We start from the raw sequence: 6,000 nt of genomic DNA on the forward strand, positions 1-6,000 counted from the left end.
AGTGTATGAAGAGGAGGAACTCAGCTTCATCTTCATCCTGCTGCAATGTCAGTAGTCAGGTTGTCTGAATGTCTTGTCATAGTCTTCAAGCCACTAGAGGAAAACAAAGGTCATGGTATCACTACCTAAAAGCAAAAAAAAAAAAACCCCACCAACCCTAAAAAAAACCCCCAAACCAAAGGAATACTTTCTAAGGCAATCTGTATGCATCTAAGATCCATAAAGGAAAGAGCACAATATGTCTAAATTTTGTCTAAATGGAGATGACATAAGCACAAGAGATAAGGCTGGAATATCATGTGGTGGGATTGATCTATTTAATCTTGCCCCAGTTTTGAGTGAGTTCCATGCAACTGAATTGTGTTTATGGGTATTTTTGTAGAATAAAATAGATTTAATTAACATGCATTAGAGTAACTTCTAGCCCTCATTTTTATTATATTACAGACCATTTGCCTTCTAATTCATGAGCCTTCAAGTTTAAAAGATCAGGCTTGACATGAAAATATCTAAAATGACAGAAAATGAGAAGAGACAGATACCTCTGATCAAATGAGGGAATGCTAGGCTTTTCAGCTAACACGAAAGACTAATTACTGAGGTGAGACCTAGTAATTGATGCCTTCATTCGGTATAGCTCTGAGATTTAGGTCCAATAAAGAATTTATGTACATAAAAAAAGTCAATAGAGAACCTAATTTTCCAGCATTTGGTCCCCAGATAGGGAACCAGAACCCTATGCATATTACTGAGGCCCTAGAGCAACAAAGCAGCCAAGGAAATTTCTCAGCTCATCAGCGAGGGGCTAAGGTTAGTGCCCTCGGCAGGCCCACAATTAGCTGGGCTGCGTGTGGCTCTGCTAATGATGCAGAGGATGTGGCAGGGGGCTGATGAGCAATGGAGCTCTTTCCTCCACCTGACAGAAAGCATCAGGGTTTGTCAATGCATGAGTTGCAGTTTGCTTCAGGTGCCCATTGAATCCTCATGCCTAGATCCACTGTAAAAAATAGAAAATAGAGGGAAGTGTTTTGTTCAAGATTTATCTAGGATGCTGAGACATCCTTCTTCCCAGTCCTTGATCTAATGTGTTGATGAGGCTTTTTCCACCCAAAGCACTTAGCAGGACCTTTTAATGTGCAGTCAGAGAAGGCTGAAGTGGGTTTTGCTGCTGCCCCTTTTTACACAACAGCTCTTACCCAGCAGCTGCCTGGGACATCGGATTTCTTTAGCTGGAGAGGACAAGTTCATACCTCCCTGAAGAGCAGCTGAAACGTGGAACAACAAGTCAGGCTGTCAAGGTAGGACTTGTACTTCTGCTTGAAACTGAAGTGGTGTGCTGTAAATCATGGGGCTGAGGAGGCGAAAGGCCCACAGCTCAGGTGCAAGCGAGTTAGTCCTGCACAGCTGATCCCCATTGCTGATGCACTGCCCAGGTGAAGCAAGGTGAAGGGGTTAAACAGCTCTGGGGGGAGAGCTAGCCTCTCCGACCTGGGAGACATTCCTGGGTACAGCCTAAGGAGTAAGGCTGCTTCTGAAAAACCTGATTCCAAAAATTTCTGAAAAAAGCCTAATTCCAAAAATCCAGTGCTCTGGGACTGAAGGGATTCATCCAAGTAAGACATGGCAGCTTTGTGACCTGCAGCAGGGTGCAGCTGGGGTCAGCCCCTGCCCCTGGTAGGGGTGGGGGTGGCTCTGGCGGTGGGGATGGTGGGTGGGGGGTGACTATGGTGGTAAGGCCTCTTGGGTCAGTGGGCTGTGTGACGAGCCTGTGGCCGCACGGGGCAGCGAGCTGCGGTACCAGGCTGAGGATCCGAAACTTCCTTGGGTTGTGACTGGTGTGCCAGGGCAAAGCCTGGGGAGCAGGTTCAAACTGGGGGTGGGGGTGGGGGGGGGGTGAGGGGAGTGGGGCAGCGTGATCACTGCTCCTGCTTTGAGGGGGTGTCGGGGTTGGGGCGTGTTGGAGAAGGAAGTTGAAGTGCTGGCTGTCTTCACTATTGGTGGTTAACTTTGATATTTTCTTTTTTTAAAAATGGTGTATGAGGGTTGGCTGCTGCTTTGCTTCCCACCAGGACTGTCTGGGACTGGAGGGACTCCAGGTCCATACATGTGGCTGCCAAGTACAGGGACTTGTCCAGAGGTGGGGAATCAAGCGGGTTGTGTGTGCTCATACTGTTCCACAGTTAAAGAAACTAGTATTTTCTAATTCACCATGTTGCTTCTTTTCTCTCAGGCTAGAAATAAGAATTTTGTTTGGCCTGAGGTTGTCATTTACTATGGCTTAGATAGTGATGTCTGCTGTAGAAAATACTATGACGGGTGACGGCAAGTTAATATTCTTCCTACAATTGTGGCATTCCTGGAGAACTGTAGGAAATGTCCCAGTGTCATTAAGTAAGCTGGATAGTAAGAAATCCAGCAGCAACCATGCTGGAGAGAGAGCAGTCGAGCAGGAGCAGCATGTTAACCAGATGCATAGAAGGAAAGGAAACGTGCTGTGCAAAATCAGAGGAGTTGCCTGTTGCGCTGCTTCATGTTTTTTACGTTGATAGTTTACTAAAAAACTGCTTTGTCAAATTTATTGCTGAAGGTTACTTAGAGAATGTGGGGTTTTGCCAGATAAAAGGACAAAGCGATTACCAGTGTGTGCAACTGGCTTTCAGAAGAGGAGCCAAGCAAGTCCGTGTTTTAGTACAGAAGGAAGAAAAGCCATGTGAGTTAGCTTTTCTTTAAGTTCCCTTTTTAGCCCTTAGTCTTCTATTCTCTTTTGTCTTTGATCCAAATTCATCTGTACCGATGCAGCATGAAGAATGATACCTAAAAATACATAATTATTCACATTCTTATTTATGTGTTTCTGTTTGTGTTTTGGTTTTGGTGGATTTTTTGGGTTTTGTGTGTGTGTATCTCTGGTTGGTTGATTTGGGTTTTTTTTGTTTGTTTTTTTTTTTAACAAAGCAAAACTTAGGGCTGTCAGGTGTATTTGTCTAATTGGGAATTGCTAAATAGGGTTTTGAGAAAAGTGCTGCTAGGTTTGGGTATATAGGAACAATACCAAAACAATCCAGGGAAGATCACCACAAACAACCAAAAAAAATTGTGTTTTGACTCTGGCTCTTAAAAAAAAAAAAAGAAAAAAAAAAAAAGTGTAAGCCTGCCTTTTTGGACTGTGGTGGGCTGACCTTGGCTGGATGCCAGGTGCCCACCAAAGCTGCTCTATCATTACCTGCCTTAGCTGGACAGGGGAGAGAATATATAACAAAAGGCTCGAGGATTGAGCTAAGGACAGGGAGATCACTCAGCCATTACTGTCACAGGCAAAACAGAGTTGACTTGGGAAAATTAAATTAATTTATTAATAATAAAATCAGAGTAGGATAATGAGAAATAAAACCTAAATCTTAAAACACCTTCCCCCCATTCCTCCCTTCTTCCTGGGCTCAACTTAATTCCTGATTTTTTCTATGTCTCCCCCCACCTCCAGCAGCCCAGGGGGATGGAGAACAGGGGCTGCGGTCAGTCCATCACACGCTGTCTCTGCTGCTCCTTCTTCCTCAGGGTGAGGGTGCTCACACTCTGGCCTGCCCCATCCTGGGTTCCCTCCCATGGGAGACAGCCCTCCATGAGCTCTTCCCGTGTGAGCCCTTCCTATGGGGTACAGTTCATTAACTGCTCCAGCGTGGGTCCCTGCAGGGTCACAAGCCCTGCCAGCAACCCTGCTCCAGCCTGGGCTCCTCTCTCCATGGGGCCACGGGTCCTGCCAGGAGCCTGCTCCAGCGTGGGCTTCCCACGGGGTCACAGCCTCCTTTGGGCACCCCCTGCCCTGGCGTGGGGTCCTCCCCGGCTGCAGGTGGGGATCTGCTCCCGCTGACCTCCATGGGCTGAGGGCACAGCCTGCCCCACCGTGGGCTCCACCGCGGGCTGCCGGGGCATCTCTGCGCCGGTGCCTGGAGCCCCTCCTGCCCCCCGTCCTGCACCGACCTGGGGGGCTGCAGAGCGATTGCTCTCGCATAGTCTCACTCCGCTCTCTGGCTGCAATTGTTCTTGTGCAGTAACTTTTCCCTCTTAAATACATTATCCCAGAGATGCTACCACTGGGCTCAGCCTTGGCCAGCGGCAGGTCCGTCTTGGAGCCAGCTGGCAAGGGCTCTGTCGGATGTGGAGAAGCTTTAAGCAGCTTCTCACAGAAGCCACCTCTGTAGCCCCACCACTACCAAAACCTTGCTATGCAAAGACAATACATGGTCTTAATTAACAAATGTGTAGATTTAGTGTTTAAAATGTCCCCTCAAGCAATGGTTGTTTATTGGTTTGTTTGTCTGTTTGACTTAGCCACTCAGTTCTGTCTTGCATCCCTCGGGGAGAGGCTGCTCTCCCTCCTCACTCCAAGCATTCCAGTTCTCACCATTCCTGCTTGCAGGAAGGCCCCTGTCCTGGCTTTGAACCAACTGCCTGTTGACGGTGGCACCAAGCTACGGTAACAGGTCACAAAGCCATGTGGTGCAGGAAGCCACAGCATCTGGAACCGAGGGCTTTCGGGTGGCAACCCAGAGATGACCGCTGAGGTACCATGGGCAAATACAGTTAGAAACATTTTGTTTACTCTTCCCACAGATAAATGGATTAAAAAGTAAGCATTGCTAGGTTCTGGTTTGCATCTGCCACATGCTTCTGAGCTCGATTATATCTTCCTTTTTGCCTTCAAGAGGAATAGACGCTCCTTCTTCCCTTTACTTTAGCCTGCCTCAGCCTGCTTCCACTCCACTGCTCTCATTGTACTGACCACACAGTAGTTTGTTGTTGCTGTGGGAGCTGCAAATGCCCTTCTCTAGACAAAGGCAGATCTCTCCATGAGACTTTTTGTGCAAAGTAGCCTGCTTGGGTGTAGGTGCTGCCAAGCTTATCCACATTCATCCCTGGCACGAGCTGAGGTAGCCATGAGTTGTAGGACTGCACTTGGGAAGACTGTCAATTGTGTCTGTGTGTGTAACCACTTCAAATTTAGGTCAACGTGCAAAATATTTCTAAGGTCACTCTTCGCTGATTGTCTGGTCACGTTCTTACCTCTAGTTGTAGAGATTTGTATGAAATATTAAATCTGGTATGAATGAAATATGAATTGCAACGTGCCTGTGAAAGCACTGGAGGAAGCATCAGACCAAGGGTGAAAAGAATGACCTGTGCTTAAAACGAAGGGTGCTGCTGCCAGGTCACCCTGCTCAGAACTAAAACTGAGAAACATGTTTTTTATGTCGAGACCACAGTGGCCAGACCACAGCACAGATGGTTCGCTGGTGGAACACCCTGCATTTTTAACAACAGGAGGCATATGGCATTCTTTTTTTATGTTAGCTTAGAAATAAAACAAGCCTTTCCCCTACCCCCCCACTTCCTTCTTTTTACTTCTGCCCCCCTCCCTCCCCAAGGAAAAGCAACCTTTGCTGGTTCTGTGGCACAGCGCAGTGCTCACATCCCAGAGAAGACCATTCCAGGGCAGACATAAGATGCTTGGCTGTACCACTGAGCCACCGTCATGTGCTAAAGCTCTTCTGCATGTCATTAAAGAGGGTTTAAACTAGAATTCTTATCAGTTATATATACAACTCTTTTTAAAATGTTTAGAAAATTAGCACCAGTTGTGTACATGTCTCCTCTTAACTTCAGAAGATCTGAAGGGGTTTTTTTTGTTGTAGACTGCCTAGCTGGTCTTGGTCTACAATCCTCCTTCATGCAATTTTCATATTTTTATATCATATTGATTTCTTATTTATTAGCCTTAATGCATAGTCAAGCTACTGGTAAACAGGACTTTAAAATTAAATTAAGATTGTTTAGAAAAGGAGATGTAGTTGCACTCTGTAAGGAAATTAAACGGTGTGTTAATCCTGTCCTTCCTCAGTGAAGACCTGTGGAAATCCCCACCTTCAGCGCTCTGATACCCACAAGGCTGCTTTTCCCACTCTGCCCCCATATCAGACAGCTAAATCTTTTAGACTATGGGGT

Source organism: Falco peregrinus, chromosome 11 (genome assembly GCF_023634155.1).
Source record: "Falco peregrinus isolate bFalPer1 chromosome 11, bFalPer1.pri, whole genome shotgun sequence".
In the NCBI taxonomy this organism is placed as follows: Eukaryota; Metazoa; Chordata; class Aves; order Falconiformes; family Falconidae; genus Falco; species Falco peregrinus.